The sequence below is a fragment of the Lissotriton helveticus genome, chromosome 3_1 (genome assembly GCF_964261635.1).
Source record: "Lissotriton helveticus chromosome 3_1, aLisHel1.1, whole genome shotgun sequence".
In the NCBI taxonomy this organism is placed as follows: Eukaryota; Metazoa; Chordata; class Amphibia; order Caudata; family Salamandridae; genus Lissotriton; species Lissotriton helveticus.
The window spans coordinates 30,572,983-30,592,120 of NC_136061.1; the positions used below are offsets into that span (position 1 = coordinate 30,572,983).

At 43.2% G+C, this 19,138-nt stretch overlaps 1 protein-coding gene across 5 annotated transcripts in view; it reads left to right on the forward strand.

Annotated features, from left to right (window-relative positions):
• ADCY10 (adenylate cyclase 10) overlaps positions 1-19,138 on the forward strand; it is a 4,100,562-nt gene that overhangs the window by 3,363,984 nt on the left and 717,440 nt on the right. The gene's annotated exons all lie outside the window — the stretch shown is intronic.

Here is a 19,138-nt window from a genome sequence, read left to right on the forward strand (position 1 = left end):
ACCTATATATGCACGCAACCAATAACAGTCTTTTAAAGATAAATATAAGTTTTAGCAAAAGTTGTCCTCTACTCACTCTAAACATTGGTAACAACATCAGACAGGGCACAATATGAATACAGACTCAACCCTAGTACTACTCGTGTACAAAGATGAATAGCTGTCAAATATTACTAACAGATTCTGGAATTGAGGCCTCTCACTTCTGAATAATTACTCATTCGTGAAGGACTGACGGGGTTTAATCTCTGCAGGTAAGATATGGATACTACATGCGTTCGAGCCTTTGTCAAAAATTAAATTTCTTACAAGGATTCCCTATGCAGCTATGAGTCCCGGGCAGTATTATATCCATCTATTACACTCTGTGGTGGGGTCGATTTTGGACTTAGTGTGGGCAATAGAGTTGTCTGCAACTGTTAGTAATATTTGACAGCTGTTCATCTTTGTACATGAGTAGTACTAGGGTTGAGTCTGTATTCATATCGTGCCCTGTCTGATGCTGTTACCAATGTTTAGAGTGAGTAGAGGACAACTTTTGCTAAAACTTATATTAGTAATGTTGTACATAAGAAAGTGGAGGGAGTGTTGTGTGGCGTTTTAGGCACTGAGTGAATTTACCTGATTCATGTCCTTATATAGGTATAATTCGCATTGCCCTGATATAGGCTTAGAAATCAAGACCTTATTTAGGCATAGCCCAGGCTACCCAAAAACTGGCATGGCTACTTCCACCCGTACCAAACGTCACAAAGATTTCTTGGAAAACCAGCTTAAGCAGTCAGGGATTTCCCCTTGCTTGAATATTGACTTCTCCAAGAACTCAGTTACTTTACAATGAACAACTATTCCCTAGGGGTTAATTCCTGACGTTCATATGCCCAACTTTACGTCAAACAATGGCATTCCTAAACACTTTCAAGGTATAAATATACCTTCACTTGCTATGGCAAACTGCGGTGGTTCGGAGCGGTTCGACTATCTACTTGCCCGAAGTAGCTCGCTACAGCAAGTGCCGAAGGAAGCCGACTCTCCAGCTGACGCACTGATCAGGAAGCTGCCTTTCTCCTGCCGAGAATCCAGCTCCAGTGTTTCCGGCTCCCCTTGAGGGGTGTTGGGAAATCGAGTCCCGAGACTGAGATACCAGACCTACTTCATTCTAAAACCAAGGTATGGAGCTGATTAGAACCTAGAGAAATCTTTGGCAAAAGAACTAAAACCTATGCTACACAATACTTACTTCTTCTCGCGTACTAGACTTAGGTTAGGTGCATGGGGGTAGGCATATTTTAGAAGACCCAGTTTGAGTATTTTCGCCTGTGTATTTATGGATGTATTTTTATATGGCTTATAAACCATACAATGTTCTTACAGTATTATTTTATAATACTATTCTCGCTGTACGCATTATACTTTGCAGTCTGCATAACGATTGTAGCAGTTCACTTCTCTTGCACGACGTATCTGTATGGCGCACAAGTGACGCATTGCTGGAGTGTGTCACAAAAGTAAGATTTTGCTGCAACGGCGTCCTAGAAGTGACGCAGTGAAATCTCATAGATTTCACTGCGTCACTTCTACGAGGCTTTTTGCGGGGGAACGCCCCCCCTGCATAAATTATACCAGACGCAGGTATAATGTAACGCATCTGCTTAGATGCGTCACTTTGTAAATAGTGCGCAACAGGAGGCATGTTTTATGTCACCGATTCGTCACAAAAAGTGACACATCGCAGCGCAAATTTGACACAAGGCCACATAAATGATGCCCCTGGACTGTTGCATCAGATGAATAATACAATAATGTGTCTTAGTTATGGGCGTACTATCTGAAAGGACACAATCTGATAGAGAGTTTGAGCCACAGATTCCTTACCTGAGAAATGCATCAGACTGGATTTGGAAATTTCTTATGAACAGTACCGCTTCATGACAGTAGGTAGCACATTCGGCTCCATGTGGCGTAGTCCAAATGGGACGTGACATACGAGGTGCCTATATAGGTGCCACCCCATCGCTCTGATGTCAGTTCTATTTTTTTTTTCGCCAGTACGTGCAGATCCGGAGAAGAGCTACACCCAGTCATTGTTTCACTGATCCTTTTTCCAGCTTTTTGTTGAGCTTTTTTGTGAGGTGTGTCTAGTAGGAAAACTGGTTTCAAGCCAAGTGGCACCTGTCACCTATAAATGTTGATAACGGACCCACATTTGGTATGTCTCATGTTCATGAAGAGCGACCATGATGCAAAGACCTGTGCCAACTGCCACGTCATGCACCCCAAGGTCAAGTACCTTAAGATACTCAACGTGTGACACCGCAGCGGTCTCGATCTCATTTGAGAGGATGGTCCCGAGATCGGTCTCAGAACCACTCCATATGCTCGTATTCACAATCAAAGTCATCAGGGAAATCAAGTAATCCCACAAGAGGAAGAAATCGAAGAGATCTTTGACTTCACCCCGTCCATTGAAATCTTCAGATGAGACGAGCGAGCACTGGCATTCTAGGCCTTGATCTGTGGCCGTCTCTGTGCCTCCCAGAATTTTTAATAGCAAGAGCGACCCTCGCTCAGCTACATGAATTCTATGAGGCTGGCACGCCTTAGGGCCCTGTGGGCTCAGGATGGGGCCCTACCGATGGTTTTGCCATTACCATCAGTAGAGCCCTTGGATCTGTTGATGATTCCGGAGTTGTGATGATTGAGTTGTATAACCACGACCTTTCCCAATGCCTGCTCTAAAGCCAACGACCACTACTGCCATCCCTATTGCCATCCCTGACTCCAACATGGAGCCAGAAAGGCAAAGTCCAACGATAATTCCAGAGGGAGGGGGGCAGAGAGGGGGGGGTAAAACAGATCTTCCAGAACAGAGTCATTGCCTTATACCTGTGGCACTGGGAGGAGCCACTGGACCCTTATAAATGCCAGACATTAGATGACACTGAAGACAACACCTGGTATGAGGATGTGGCGGATGCCAGCGGCCTCTACAACTCCATGGATGCTGGTTTGGTCTCTCCCCTTACCATGGCTATGGAGGAAGGTGCTTTATTTGCAACATTAGTGAGGAAGGCAGTTGAGACCCTGTGTAGGAAAGTATGATCGTTCTGACATGGTTGCCCCTACTTTTTGTCATGTGTCAATATGTTTAGACTGTAGTACACTGGGATCCTGCTAACCAGTGCCCCAGTTTCAGATCTTTCTCCCCTGAATTAGTTTTGTAAGTACTTTGTACACCCCACAATTGGCATACTGGTGTATTCCTGCAAATCCCTAGTATATAATACTAAGATACCCAGGGCACTGGTACGCCAAGGGTCCCTCATGATAATATGCCACCCATGGCAAACTGTGTCTACAGGTCTGCCATTCCCATGGCTATGCTGCATGCACTTTTCACCATAGTATAATATTTACCTAGTCAGTGCACTTGGACCCTATAAATAACCCCTAATGTAGGCCCTTCAGCTCAAGGGCAGGGTGCATTGTCCTAAGTATGAGGGTGCCTTGCATGAGCAAAGGTACCTCTAAAACCCCAAATTCCATTACCTGGGCTTTGGGTGTGTGGGGAAGCCATTTTAAGATATGTAGTGGACACTGGTCAACACGAGATACCTAATGACATAATGGCTTCCCCAAACCTCCTCATGCTTGGTATTAAACATGTTGGACTCATTCAACTACTCCCATTTCAGAGCACCTACACCAATTCCAATGCCTGATAACATGTGCTGGGGGGCTCCTTAGGCCAGTTCTTCTGCCGACACTGCTGCCGCACCTTCACCCAACTCCAGATGCCCACCGCCACCACCAACCCACAGAATGCCAGCGCACCCAAACCCCTAAGCTACATCCTCCTCAACTTTCGTTCCCTGCATAGACACACAGTCGACATCTGAGACCTTCTCAGCACCCACTCTCCTGACATCACCTTCCTCACAGAAGCCTGGACCAGCGCAGCTGCGCACCAGACATCGCAACCGCCGTCCCCAACGGATACAATATCCAGAAGAAGGGCCACCCCAACCACCCTTGAGGCGGAATCCCCATCATACACATAAACTCCCTCCAAATAACCACATCCAACACTAACGACTCCACGTCCCCATCAAACACCTGCATTTCCAGATCCAGATCAATCCCAGAACGACTCTACGCAGCACCCTTGCCTACAGAACTCCCGGACCACACGCCATGTTCACCACTACCATCACGGACCTCATCGTACCCCACTCCATCGCATCCATGGACTACGTATTCCTTTGAGATCTGAATTTCCACCTCGACAACCCCACTGACCCCAACTTCACCGCCCTCTTGGACAACCTCGCCAACATTGGACTGAGACAGCTTGCCACCACCCCCACCCACAGGCAAGACACACCTTCGACCACAGCTTCGCTGGATGACACAACATTTGCTTCAGCAAAACTAAGTAACCCATCTGGAAGGACCATCACTGCGACCATTTCCCCTTCTCCATGGCCCCCACACACAAGTCCACAATGCACCCCCCCCACACAGGAACTAGAGCAAGATCTCTGAGGAGCACCTCAACTCTGCCCTCAACCGCGCTCCAACCCCCTTACCACTACTGATGCCAACGCCCCAGCAGCCCACTCCACAGATGGATAACGCCTGCGCAGACACTCTCGCCCCCCCTCCAGGAACTCCGATAGACAATGCACCACGAAAGCCACCTTGTTCACCACCGACCTCTGAGAATTCACGTGCATATGACGACGACTCAAGAAAGCCTGGAGGAGCCGCAAAATGCCAGATGCACGCTCCGCCTACCAGACTGCCATGACAAAATGCCAGCAACTCATCAGAACCATGAAGAAGAACTTCATCCAGAACATAATGTTCACCAAGTCCTACAACTCTAAGGAGGTCTTCAGCATCATACAAGAATTCGCCAAACCCCCCAGCGAATCCTCTGACGTCCCCTCTCCCAGGGCAAAAAGATAACGGGACCCCCTCTTAGAAGGAAGAACACGGTCAGGGAGAAGAGGGGAAAAAAGAGAACCTAACAAAGAAACTCCCTAGTGACCAAAGTTATTTATACATAAGACTTAATCATAAATTCCTAATGTGAGCACCTAGGCAAATGTCAGACCCCAATGAGGAAATATGACCAACAACCTAAAAGATATACAGTTTTTATTTTCATTTCATTTTATACAATATTTTTTCATAACTTATACGAATCCATAAATATATGAACAAATAGATATAATTCAATTACCAATCAGAATAAATGGTAAACACAATACAAATACTCAAATCATGAAAACCCGGGAAGAGACAACCCAAAAACATCACATCACCTCAATCAGACTCAACTCACACACATCCAAGCACACATTCACATCCATAATATATCTGGGGAACACAATTACAGAATGCCAAAGTAACTGGGATGACCAAGGATAAAAACTGCACAATGGCAGGGTGTTATAGTGGCCGTGGTCGACGCGTTTCGGTGGCTGCACGCTGGTAGAATGCCACCTTCATCAGGACCTGCCAGATATACAGCCCCACAAAAGGGGGGCTAGGAGTCACTCCACCCGGGAAAAGTAAAATCACACACCTACGGGATCAAAAATATAAAAATTAAAGCCCAGAAACCCACCAAAGATAATTTGAAGACACAATGCATGGGTAAAACACTATTTGATTGCCTTGACGTTATACATCTGAAATACACAAGCTTACTCAACAAATACAAATCTCTAAAAAGGTGGCCCCCACCTACATAGGGCCATCATGTAACACACAACAACACCACCCACATAGTGCAAAAACATTCACCAATATATATGTTCCCACAACAGGTAGTGAAAGATACCTATATATGCACGCAACGGTATACTTGCTCCAATAGTCAGTATACCTACCTTCCAAGTAAATACCAATAACAGTCTTTTAAAGATAAATATAAGTTTTAGCAAAAGTTGTCCTCTACTCACTCTAAACATTGGTAACAACATCAGACAGGGCACAATATGAATACAGACTCAACCCTAGTACTACTCGTGTACAAAGATGAATAGCTGTCAAATATTACTAACAGATTCTGGAATTGAGGCCTCTCACTTCTGAATAATTACTCATTCGTGAAGGACTGACGGGGTTTAATCTCTGCAGGTAAGATATGGATACTACATGCGTTAGAGCCTTTGTCAAAAATTAAATTTCTTACAAGGATTCCCTATGCAGCTATGAGTCCCGGGCAGTATTATATCCATCTATTACACTCTGTGGTGGGGTCGATTTTGGACTTAGTGTGGGCAATAGAGTTGTCTGCAACTGTTAGTAATATTTGACAGCTGTTCATCTTTGTACATGAGTAGTACTAGGGTTGAGTCTGTATTCATATCGTGCCCTGTCTGATGCTGTTACCAATGTTTAGAGTGAGTAGAGGACAACTTTTGCTAAAACTTATATTAGTAATGTTGTACATAAGAAAGTGGAGGGAGTGTTGTGTGGCGTTTTAGGCACTGAGTGAATTTACCCGATTCATGTCCTTATATAGGTACAATTCGCATTGCCCTGATATAGGCTTAGAAATCAAGACCTTATTTAGGCATAGCCCAGGCTACCCAAAAACAGGCATGGCTACTTCCACCCGTACCAAACGTCACAAAGATTTCTTGGAAAACCAGCTTAAGCAGTCAGGGATTTCCCCTTGCTTGAATATTGACTTCTCCAAGAACTCAGTTACTTTACAATGAACAACTATTCCCTAGGGGTTAATTCCTGACGTTCATATGCCCGACTTTACGTCAAACAATGGCATTCCTAAACACCTTCAAGGTATAAATATACCTTCACTTGCTATGGCAAACTACGGTGGTTCGGAGCGGTTCGACTATCTACTTGCCCGACGTAGCTCGCTACAGCAAGTGCCAAAGGAAGCCGACTCTCCAGCTGACGCACTGATCAGGAAGCTGCCTTTCTCCTGCCGAGAATCCAGCTCCAGTGTTTCCGGCTCCCCTTGAGGGGTGTTGGGAAATCGAGTCCCGAGACTGAGATACCAGACCTACTTCATTCTAAAACCAAGGTATGGAGCTGATTAGAACCTAGAGAAATCTTTGGCAAAAGAACTAAAACCTATGCTACACAATACTTACTTCTTCTCGCGTACTAGACTTAGGTTAGGTGCATGGGGGTAGGCATATTTTAGAAGAACCAGTTTGAGTATTTTCGCCTGTGTATTTATGGATGTATTTTTATATGGCTTAGAAACCATACAATGTTCTTACAGTATTATTTTATAATACTATTCTCGCTGTACGCATTATACTTTGCAGTCTGCATAACGATTGTAGCAGTTCACTTCTCTTGCATGAGAAAGAAGACTGTTCAATAAACCTTTTTATAGAAAACGCCTGTCTCTCTATTTTTCTGCAACTCTGTAGAAAAGAAGCATGCACGATTGACTGAGTGAAATGCTTATCTATTGTTTCTGCGACTCCGAGAGATATATTCTTATTCTTGGGAAACAAAGTTGTCATGTTTATGCGGTTGTCAGAAACTAATCCCTTCTTGTGAATTCGAGAAAGTTTCTAGTGACCTCTGAGTTAGCTGGCACACACACAATTAAGTTTAGTATATTCGATAGAGACCTAGTTGACCTCAGTCCTACGTCTTATCTATAGGATATATTATTCCAATGCGCAGAGCCTTTTGGGAATATAGGAACTACACTACACTTGGGCCTCTCAGGGCCACATGTCGCCCGTTTGTCTTTTGCCACTCTTGTAGCTATGGAAGGGGCTTTTTAGCTGCGCCAACCATATCCCAGCCAAAAGACCGCACAAGTTCAACAACCTCTGCACAGCCATGGGCAGGACTCGTTTTGACCCCATTGGTCAGGGACGGCCAGAGGTCAGGTCAGTCCACTCTTCTTGCAGTCTCAGGCTCTAAACCATCCTAGTCCGGCCCTTCCAGATCATGGGCGGACAGTTGGTGGCAGGATCAGCCATAGCCTTCACCACTGGCAGAACATCACTTCAGATAGGTGGGTTCTCCAGATAGTTTAAGGGGCTACTCCCTCCCCTTTGAGACTACCCCTCACTCCGTGCCTTCAAAGTATGACTGGCTGATGAAGGATCACATGACTTTGCTTCAGGAGAAAGTCATGGCTCTCTTAGCTACGGGAGCCATAGAGAGGGTTGCGGTGCCAGAAGTAGGCTGTGTTTGTTATTGCAAAACAATGACTCCTGTGGAATAATATCAAAGTGATATTGATACACTTATGCACAATGGCAATGAAGAGGGTTAGAGTGATGTCAAAAGGAGAAAAGTCCTCATACACCTTACTTTTTGTATTTTGCAATCAAGTTTATATAGTTCTTGAAAGAAATCAAGATATGTACAGGAAATATTATCACAATAGTGTGTGGTGTCCCCAGGGAGAAAAAAGAAACCTAAAATATTGGTGACATATTGGTGACACATGTACAAGGTTTCCAATTAATCATAGAGACGACCATTTGTAAGTATACAAAATGTACACCACATTTATTATACAATGATAAGCGCTGGTTTAATGGCTCACTTCTGTTATCTGCCAACAACGTTTCGACCCTTTGTGCAATGTAGGGTCTCTTCAGGACCTAGAAATGTGGGGAAATCTACAGAGAAAGGGATAATATCAGTGTGTCGCCAAGGTGTAGGTGGGGTCGCTTGAAAAGGAGCACATGGGTTTGTATAGTACATAAAGGGTGGTTTGCGCAGCCGTGTAGTAGATGTGTGCCACAAATGAGTATAGGAAAGAGACACAGAGGAAGAAGATACTCACAAGGGTCCCAGTCTGGCACTGTATATGTGAGAGAGCAATCATAGCAGAGACTTTGAATGCTAAACTAGTGGCAAGATGTTACCCCAATAGGCTAGTCAGGAAGTCACTGGGCATGGTTCTGTCTGTCCCAGGGAGGCATTACTGGTCACCAAAGAAAAGTCCTCAACAAGTAAACTCATCTGCGTTACTACATTTGGAGTACACACCAACCAGATCCGCAAGCTAATAACAAAGAACTGGGATATTATTAAAAGGATTGACCCAGAGATAGAAACCCCAATGTTTGCTTTCAAACGAGGCAAGAACATTAAAGACCATCTGATTCGCTCATCCACAGAGAGCACAGTACGCACAACAGGTTCACTTCAACATCCCCAGCCGCCAGCTACGCTCCGCTGACCTCTCACTCGCCACCGACCCGCACATCCGAAGAACAACCACCGGTGGGAGATCCTTCTCCCACCTCGTTGGCCAAGACATGGAACACCCTCCAACTGAGCCTACGACAGACCCAAGACCTGCTGACTTTCAGGAGGATACTCAAGACCTGGCTGTTCGATCAGTAGCTGCCCCCCCCCCCCCCAGCTCCTTGAGACCCTCGCCGGTATGTAGTGCGCTTTACAAATGATTGATTGATTGACTGCAATCAACCTGGGGATTACCAGAGGTAAAATGACACTTCAAAAGTGGCAATTGTTTCTCCTGTGCCTTTTATATTCAACACCAAAACATTTGAACATTCAAATGTGAAACACACACTGGAATTGTTAGCAAATTGCAACGCACGTAAAGTGGTGAACTGTATATAGTGTCCGTGTGGCATGCCATATATTGGACAAACCCAACAACCAGTTAAGGCATGGATAGGACAACATTGTAGTCGCATCAGCCGCAGTGTGGTCAATGCACCGCTGGTAGCCCACTATTCTGAAAAGAACCACTCTGCAGATGGCATAAGATGGCAAGTTATCGATAGAGCCATGATGCCAGAAAGAGGTGGAGACCTCACACAGATTTTACAATGACTAGAATGTCGTTGGATTGAGAGGACGAACTACATAGCCCTGGGGTAAATTCTGCATAGTGCATAAGGTAACTAGACATAATATAAAAAAAATATAGACTGGCCATAATATCGAAGTAAAAATATGGAATGGACAAAATATCGAATGGACACAATATAGTAGTTAAAAATATCGAATTGAAGGTAAGTAATATAATATCGATTGTCAAAATATAGAAGTCAAAATAATAGAAGCATATAATATAGGCATTAAAATATATCGAATTTTTAATAATATCGATTTTTTACAGTGTTTTGTATGAATTTTATGCTATTTAATTTTTGTGTAATTTATTTCTGTAGCGAGTTGTGGGTTTATAGGGGAATAGGGTGGGAAGTAATTTAATTATATTAAATGAAATATTAATTTTGAGCAATTATTAATTATTTTTAATTTCATTTAGCTTTTTGGTTCTGTAGCAGGTTGTGGGTTTATAGGGGAATAGGGTGGGAAGTAATTTAATTGTAATTAATTAAATATTTGTGTTTATTTATTGGTATTTATTTTGAATGTATTGTTAATTAATTTTTAATTGGTAATACATTGTTATTAATTGGTGATTCATTTTTATTAATTGATTAATTGATAATTATGTTAATTTTCTTAATTTATTTTCCGTAGTGGGTTGTGGGTTTATAGGGGAATAGGGTGGGAAGTAATTTAATTGTAATTAACTAAATAGTTTCTTTTTAAATTATTGGTATTGATTTCTAATTTATTGTTAATTAATTTTTAATTGGTAATTAATCTTTATTTATTGGTAATTAATGTGTATTAATTAATTATTTGATAAATATGACAATTGTATTAATTTATTTTCTGTAGAGGGTTGTGGGTTTATAGGGGAATAGGGTGGGAAGTAATGTAATTGTAATTAATTACATATTAAAAATACTTTTTGTGTATTGATAATTAATTTACTGTTAATTAATAATCGGTAGTAATTTTTATTATTAATTAGTTTTTGTTACTGAAAATTAATTAGGGGTTAATTAATTATGAATAGGTAATTCATTTTTCATAACTAATATTTATTTGTATTTCTAATTAATTAATCATTACATAATATTAAATTGGTAATTGTAATTAATGTTTTATTTGTTATTGATATTTAATTTATTTTTATTGATATATTAAATCATTACTTTCCCTACTGTTAAACTCACTGGAGTGGGAATAGTAATTTTTACCCTTACGCTATCCAATGCTTTCCCTACTGTTGCACTCTCTGGAGTGGGAATAGTAATTTATACCCCTACGCTATCCAACGCTTTCCCTACTTTTTGCACTCTCTGGAGTGGGAATCGTAATTTTTACCCTCCCGCTATCCAACGCTTTCCCTACTGTTGCACTCTCTGGAGTGGGAATAGTATATTTTACCCCTACGCTATCCAACGCTTTCCCTACTGTTGCACTCTCTGGAGTGGGAATAGTAGTTTTTACCCCTATGCTATCCAACAATTTCCCTACTGTTGCCCTCTCTGGAGTGGGAATAGTCATTTTTACCCCTACGCTATCCAACACTTTCCCCATGTTGCACTCTCTGGAGTGGGAATAGTAATTTTTGCCCTCCCGCTATCCAACGCTTTCCCTACTGTTGCACTCACTGGAGTGGAAATAGTAATTTTTACCCCTACACTATCCAAAGCTTTCCCTACTGTTGCACTCTCTGGAGTGGGAATAGTAAATTTTACCCTCCCGCTATCCTATGGTAAAAATATTATATATTTTTTATTTTTTTTACGTTAATATATATAAATATATGTATTAAAAAAAAGTATGTTTCTTTTTTAACTTAAATTACTTTTTTATTAATTTGAAGGGTATTTAAGTATTTGTAAGTATGTTTTAGTTAATTATATTTATTATTTTATTAATTTTAAATTACTTTTAAGACATTTAAATAACAATATTTTTGATTCTATATTTGTGTACTTACCTGTTTGTAGATAGGAATTCGATATTTTTGCATTCTATATTTTGTCAACGATATTTTGGTAAGTCTATATTTTTGTATTCTATATTATGTCAGTGATCCGTTCTCTTGTTTGTTATTCCAGCCACTTTCTGGTACCCTAGATCTGTGAGTCCTCAACTACTTCCTCAAAAAGGAAACGTTTAAGATGCTCACTGTAGCTCAGGTCTTGTCCGCCCTCGATCCAGGGGACTGGATGGTAGTGTTGGACTTGCAGGATGCTTATTTTCACATTTACGCCCTGCCTGCTCATTGGCGCTACCTGCAGTTTACGGTATGCCACGAGAACTCTCAGTTCACAGTGCTGCCCTTTGGCCTTAGCAGCGCCCCATGGGGGGAGTAGTATCTTGGTTTCCGTGAATTCTTGGGACTGCGCATGAGTCGTTTCCAGTCGAAGCAAGTCCCCCTGGGGTTTGGTCGCGTTTCTGACAGGGGCTTGTTGCTCGTTCTATGTTTGCCCTCGTCAGTGGCTTGACATTGAATCCAGAGCTAACCTATAGCCGAATTACAGTAATCCTTGGCACTCACAAACTGAAGGTGTAGCATCTTACTGGATAAAAGAAAATTAACTAATTAAAAGACAATTGTGGAGAGGTGTGGCACAGCGGCCAGGGCAGCTAACTTTGGAGCACAGGGTTCACGGTTCGATCCTCGGCTCCTGCAGCAGCTCAGCTCAGCACCATGTGACCCTGGGCAATAGCTCACTTAATTTCCACGACGGCCCCCAGCGCCTTGAGACCCATAAGGGTGAGTAGTATGCGCTTTAGTGATACAGATTTACAATTCTTACCTGATAGAGCTCCAACAGCCTCCAATGCCTTTCGGGTATTAAGGACACACAAGTATTCTCTGAAATCCAAGAGACAAAGAAATAATTGAGTTATGCGTTCTCAACAACTAATGCAAGAATCTTAACTTATAATACGCTTAATTAAGTGAAGAAAATGATTGAAAATAAAATGTTTAATAACAGAAGAGGAGCTAGAGTTAATCTTTAATTGGGTAATGTAATTTGAAGTAATATTAATATATAATCTAGAAACGAAGAACAGTTAGAGAGGGTAGATTACATGACCTGTTGTACTTGATTTCTTTCAGTTCCATATTCTTCATAAAGAAAAGGACAATACCTGTGTATAGTCAATAGATGAAAGGAAGATCCTAGTGAAGGAACCATTGAGTGTTGGCTGTCTCTTGTTTTCTTCCCGTCCCCTTTCCCCCATTTGGAACGTTTCTGTGCTTATTTCTTGCCTTAAGAGAGTAGAGGACGTTCCGAGTGGGGGCATTGGGAAAAGTAATCTTTCTGCTCCTGTGCAACCCAATCAGCGGTGAGTAGGTGCTCATCGCTCTCTGACAATCTGTCATCCAAGCCTCCTTACCTGACCATCTTCCCTGATTCGTTTGTGCTTTTCACTAGAGTCTCTTTCTTACCCAAAGTTACCAACATGTAGGGCAATGTGTCACCTTGGCCACTTTCTACACTCCTTCGCACCGCTGTTAAGATGAGGAGCGGCATCTCTGTCTGGACCCATAAAGAGAGTTGTTCTACCTTGACCGCAGTAAACGGTTCCTGGTGAGCGACCAACTCTTCGTGGGGTACATTGGAACAAAGAAAGTTGGTGTGGGGCTCTGGCCACAAAGCACCCTCCTGAAGGCTTTAAGGGCTCCTTCCACCAGAGCAAATGCTGCGATTTTTCAACATGAAGTTTCAGTCCACAACATTTGTCAGGCAGCAACATTGTCATCCCTGCACACCTTTACCACGCTCTACTGCCTGGACAATCAAGTCTACAGGGACAGCCTTTTTGGCTGCTTTGTCCTACAGGACTTCCTGGTCTAAACTTGTCCCCAGTCCCTCCTCCAGGGATTGTATTGCTTGGGTATCTATTCAAAGGTTAGGATTCTGTGGCTAGATATCTCTATCAGATGGACAAGTTACTTACCTTTGATAATACCCTATCTGCATACTCATTCTACCAGAACCAAGGCTGCAACCACTACGTTAGCGGGCGGAGTTCTGTTCCCGGACTTCTTTAAGGGTGCAACATAGGTGTCTGTATTCACAAATGCTTGGAGAGTCAGGTCTGTCGGGACTGCAGGACTTCCTAGTGTGAATTTGTTTCGCTGACCCACCTCCCGGGAGTTTTGTTTGGGTATGTATTCTAAGGTAGGGAATCTGCGGCTAAAAGTCTCTATCAGACAAACAAGTCGCTTACTTTCAGTTACACATTACCTGGTAGAGACTCTATCTAGCTGCAGATTCCTTACCGACCCACCCATCCTCCCCGCTCTGCGAACTGATTTTAGATTCAGAGTTTTTCCTGTTTAAGGGCCCTATTCACACATCAGTGGTCAGTGTAATCCGGGGCTAAGTACTTCTGTATTGGAAAGTTGTGAAAAGAAACTGACATTAGCGCTCTGTGGTGGCGCCTATATAGGCACCACCCACGTCACTTCCGGCGCAGGCTATGCCATGTGGAGCCAACTGACACCACCTAACGGTGCGCTGGGGTACTGCTCGGGAAAAATTTCCAGAACCAGTCTGGCAACTTGGGGAAATTTTAAAGTAAGGAATCTGTGGCTAGAAAGTATCTACCAGATAAGTCTTTACTGAGAAAAGTAACTTGTTCTTTGGGAATCATCTTTAATATCTCAGCCACCGGTACTAATAAAGGAGTTTCACTACACTTCCACCTAAACCATATCATAAGGACCTTGTCTGGTGAGCAGTGACAACCCATACACAGATCTTATTGCCCTTATTGACATTTCACATTCACAGGACTGACTCACGTAAATGGCCATTTTCTGGTAGCTTTGGTGGCGATGTGTCTCATGGGTAGGATTCATGGTCAACTCTGTTGATGTTCCAGTAGTGATGTAGACAATTACACAAAATAATTTCTAAAGTGACTATTTTACAGAGTATCAGCAGTGTACAGAGAAATGCTGACCAGGGTGTCCGCAGACCCTATTGATACTGTTTCTTTACATAACATGTACCATACAGTGGGTTTATCTGTAGCCTTTTCTCTGAGCTCCATTTTTTTAATGCATTGTGTTGTTATTACTGTTTTTTTTCACTAGTTAAAATATTTAGGTTTTGCTGGCTGTCATGACTTTTTAGGCTAATTTGTGTTGTCTTTCACTTTCTGGTTCCCTGAAGATGTTTTTAAATAACTCTTATTTCAGCTGAAATGCATGTCTGTCTGAGTTATCAATATTGTTTCATGAGAATACTGTTGATTCCTCACCACCAAGGTAAAGTCCATGTTATGTCCTAACATGGCCATCTTTTGATCGTAGTTAGCATGTATGTTATCCAACATCCCCACGTTAAATGCCAAAGTTTAAGGAAAGTGTCTCAGTTTTGGAATTGTTGGCCTTGTAAAATTGATACGGTATGCATTGCATGAACTGGTTGCCCTTGCCCTTTCCAGTTTACCATGCTTTGTGATCAGTGTCATGGCCATGGCGTGCGCCTGATCATATACTATATTCATTGTATCTATTGGTTGCCCTTGTCAGGTGTGCATTACATGCATGGTTAACTGTGTCGCAGGCATGGAGTGTACCTGATCATGGACAGCATACATTGCATGCATTGGTTGCCCTTGTCAGGTGTGCATTACATGCATGATTAACTGTGTCACAGGCATGGAGTGTACCTGATCATGGACAGCATACATTGCATGCATTGGTTGCCCTTGTCAGGTGTGCATTACATGCATGATTAACTGTGTCACAGGCATGGAGTGTACCTGATCATGGACAGCATACATTGCATGCATTGGTTGCCCTTGTCAGGTGTGCATTACATGCATGGTTAACTGTGTCGCAGGCATGGAGTGTACCTGATCATGGACAGCATACATTGCATGCATTGGTTGCCCTTGTCAGGTGTGCATTACATGCATGATTAACTGTGTCACAGGCATGGAGTGTACCTGATCATGGACAGCATACATTGCATGCATTGGTTGCCCTTGTCAGGTGTGCATTACATGCATGATTAACTGTGTCACAGGCATGGAGTGTACCTGATCATGGACAGCATACATTGCATGCAGTGGTTGCCCTTTGCAGGTGTCCATCGCATGTATGGTTAACAGTGTCCTGGGCAGGGCGTGTACCTGATCCTATATGGTATACATTCAATTCATTGGTTGCCCTTTTCAGGTGTGCATTACATGCATGGTTAACAGTGTCGCAGGCATGGAGTGTACCTGATCATATACAGCATACATTGCATGCATTGGTTGCCCTTGTCAGGTGTGCATTACATGCACGATTAACTGTGTCACAGGCATGGAGTGTACCTGATCATGGACAGCATACATTGCATGCATTGGTTGCCCTTGTCAGGTGTGCATTACATGCATGATTAACTGTGTCACAGGCATGGAGTGTACCTGATCATGGACAGCATACATTGCATGCAGTGGTTGCCCTTTGCAGGTGTCCATCGCATGTATGGTTAACAGTGTCCTGGGCATGGCGTGTACCTGATCCTATATGGTATACATTCAATTCATTGGTTGCCCTTTTCAGGTGTGCATTACATGCATGGTTAACAGTGTCGCAGGCATGGAGTGTACCTGATCATATACAGCATACATTGCATGCATTGGTTGCCCTTGTCAGGTGTGCATTACATGCATGATTAACTGTGTCACAGGCATGGAGTGTACCTGATCATGGACAGCATACATTGCATGCATTGGTTGCCCTTGTCAGGTGTGCATTACATGCATGATTAACTGTGTCACAGGCATGGAGTGTACCTGATCATGGACAGCATACATTGCATGCATTGGTTGCCCTTGTCAGGTGTGCATTACATGCATGATTAACTGTGTCACAGGCATGGAGTGTACCTGATCATGGACAGCATACATTGCATGCAGTGGTTGCCCTTTGCAGGTGTCCATCGCATGTATGGTTAACAGTGTCCTGGGCATGGCGTGTACCTGATCCTATATGGTATACATTCAATTCATTGGTTGCCCTTTTCAGGTGTGCATTACATGCATGGTTAACAGTGTCGCAGGCATGGAGTGTACCTGATCATATACAGCATACATTGCATGCATTGGTTGCCCTTGTCAGGTGTGCATTACATGCACGATTAACTGTGTCACAGGCATGGAGTATACCTGATCATGGACAGCATACATTGCATGCAGTGGTTGCCCTTTGCAGGTGTCCATCGCATGTATGGTTAACAGTGTCCTGGGCATGGCGTGTACCTGATCCTATATGGTATACATTCAATTCATTGGTTGCCCTTTTCAGGTGTGCATTACATGCATGGTTAACAGTGTCGCAGGCATGGAGTGTACCTGATCATATACAGCATACATTGCATGCATTGGTTGCCCTTGTCAGGTGTGCATTACATGCATGATTAACTGTGTCACAGGCATGGAGTGTACCTGATCATGGACAGCATACATTGCATGCATTGGTTGCCCTTGTCAGGTGTGCATTACATGCATGATTAACTGTGTCACAGGCATGGAGTGTACCTGATCATGGACAGCATACATTGCATGCAGTGGTTGCCCTTTGCAGGTGTCCATCGCATGTATGGTTAACAGTGTCCTGGGCATGGCGTGTACCTGATCCTATATGGTATACATTCAATTCATTGGTTGCCCGTTTCAGGTGTGCATTACATGCATGGTTAACAGTGTCGCAGGCATGGAGTGTACCTGATCATATACAGCATACATTGCATGCATTGGTTGCCCTTGTCAGGTGTGCATTACATGCATGATTAACTGTGTCACAGGCATGGAGTGTACCTGATCATGGACAGCATACATTGCATGCATTGGTTGCCCTTGTCAGGTGTGCATTACATGCATGATTAACTGTGTCACAGGCATGGAGTGTACCTGATCATGGACAGCATACATTGCATGCAGTGGTTGCCCTTTGCAGGTGTCCATCGCATGCATGGTTAACAGTGTCCTGGGCATGGCGTGTACCTGATCCTATATGGTATACATTCAATTCATTGGTTGCCCTTTTCAGGTGTGCATTACATGCATGGTTAACAGTGTCGCAGGCATGGAGTGTACCTGATCATATACAGTATACATTGCATGCATTGGTTGCCCTTGTCAGGTGTGCATTACATGCATGATTAACTGTGTCACAGGCATGGAGTGTACCTGATCATGGACAACATACATTGCATGCATTGGTTGCCCTTTTCAGGTGTGCATTAAATGCATGGTTAACAGTGTCGCAGGCATAGAGTGTACCTGATCATGGACAGCATACATTGCATGCATTGGTTGCCCTTGTCAGGTGTGCATTACATGCATGATTAACTGTGTCACAGGCATGGAGTGTACCTGATCATGGACAGCATACATTGCATGCATTGGTTGCCCTTGTCAGGTGTGCATTACATGCATGATTAACTGTGTCACAGGCATGGAGTGTACCTGATCATGGACAGCATACATTGCATGCATTGGTTGCCCTTGTCAGGTGTGCATTACATGCATGATTAACTGTGTCACAGGCATGGAGTGTACCTGATCATGGACAGCATACATTGCATGCAGTGGTTGCCCTTTGCAGGTGTCCATCGCATGCATGGTTAACAGTGTCTTGGGCATGGCGTGTACCTGATCCTATATGGTATACATTCAATTCATTGGTTGCCCTTTTCAGGTGTGCATTACATGCATGGTTAACAGTGTCGCAGGCATGGAGTGTACCTGATCATATACAGTATACATTGCATGCATTGGTTGCCCTTGTCAGGTGTGCATTACATGCATGATTAACTGTGTCACAGGCATGGAGTGTACCTGATCATGGACAACATACATTGCATGCATTGGTTGCCCTTTTCAGGTGTGCATTAAATGCATGGTTAACAGTGTCGCAGGCATAGAGTGTACCTGATCATATACAGCATACATTGCATGCATTGGTTGCCCTTGTCAGGTGTGCATTACATGCATGATTAACTGTGTCACAGGCATGGAGTGTACCTGATCATGGACAGCATACATTGCATGCAGTGGTTGCCCTTTGCAGGTGTCCATCGCATGCATGGTTAACAGTGTCTTGGGCATGGCGTGTACCTGATCCTATATGGTATACATTCAATTCATTGGTTGCCCTTTTCAGGTGTGCATTACATGCATGGTTAACAGTGTCGCAGGCATGGAGTGTACCTGATCATATACAGTATACATTGCATGCATTGGTTGCCCTTGTCAGGTGTGCATTACATGCATGATTAACTGTGTCACAGGCATGGAG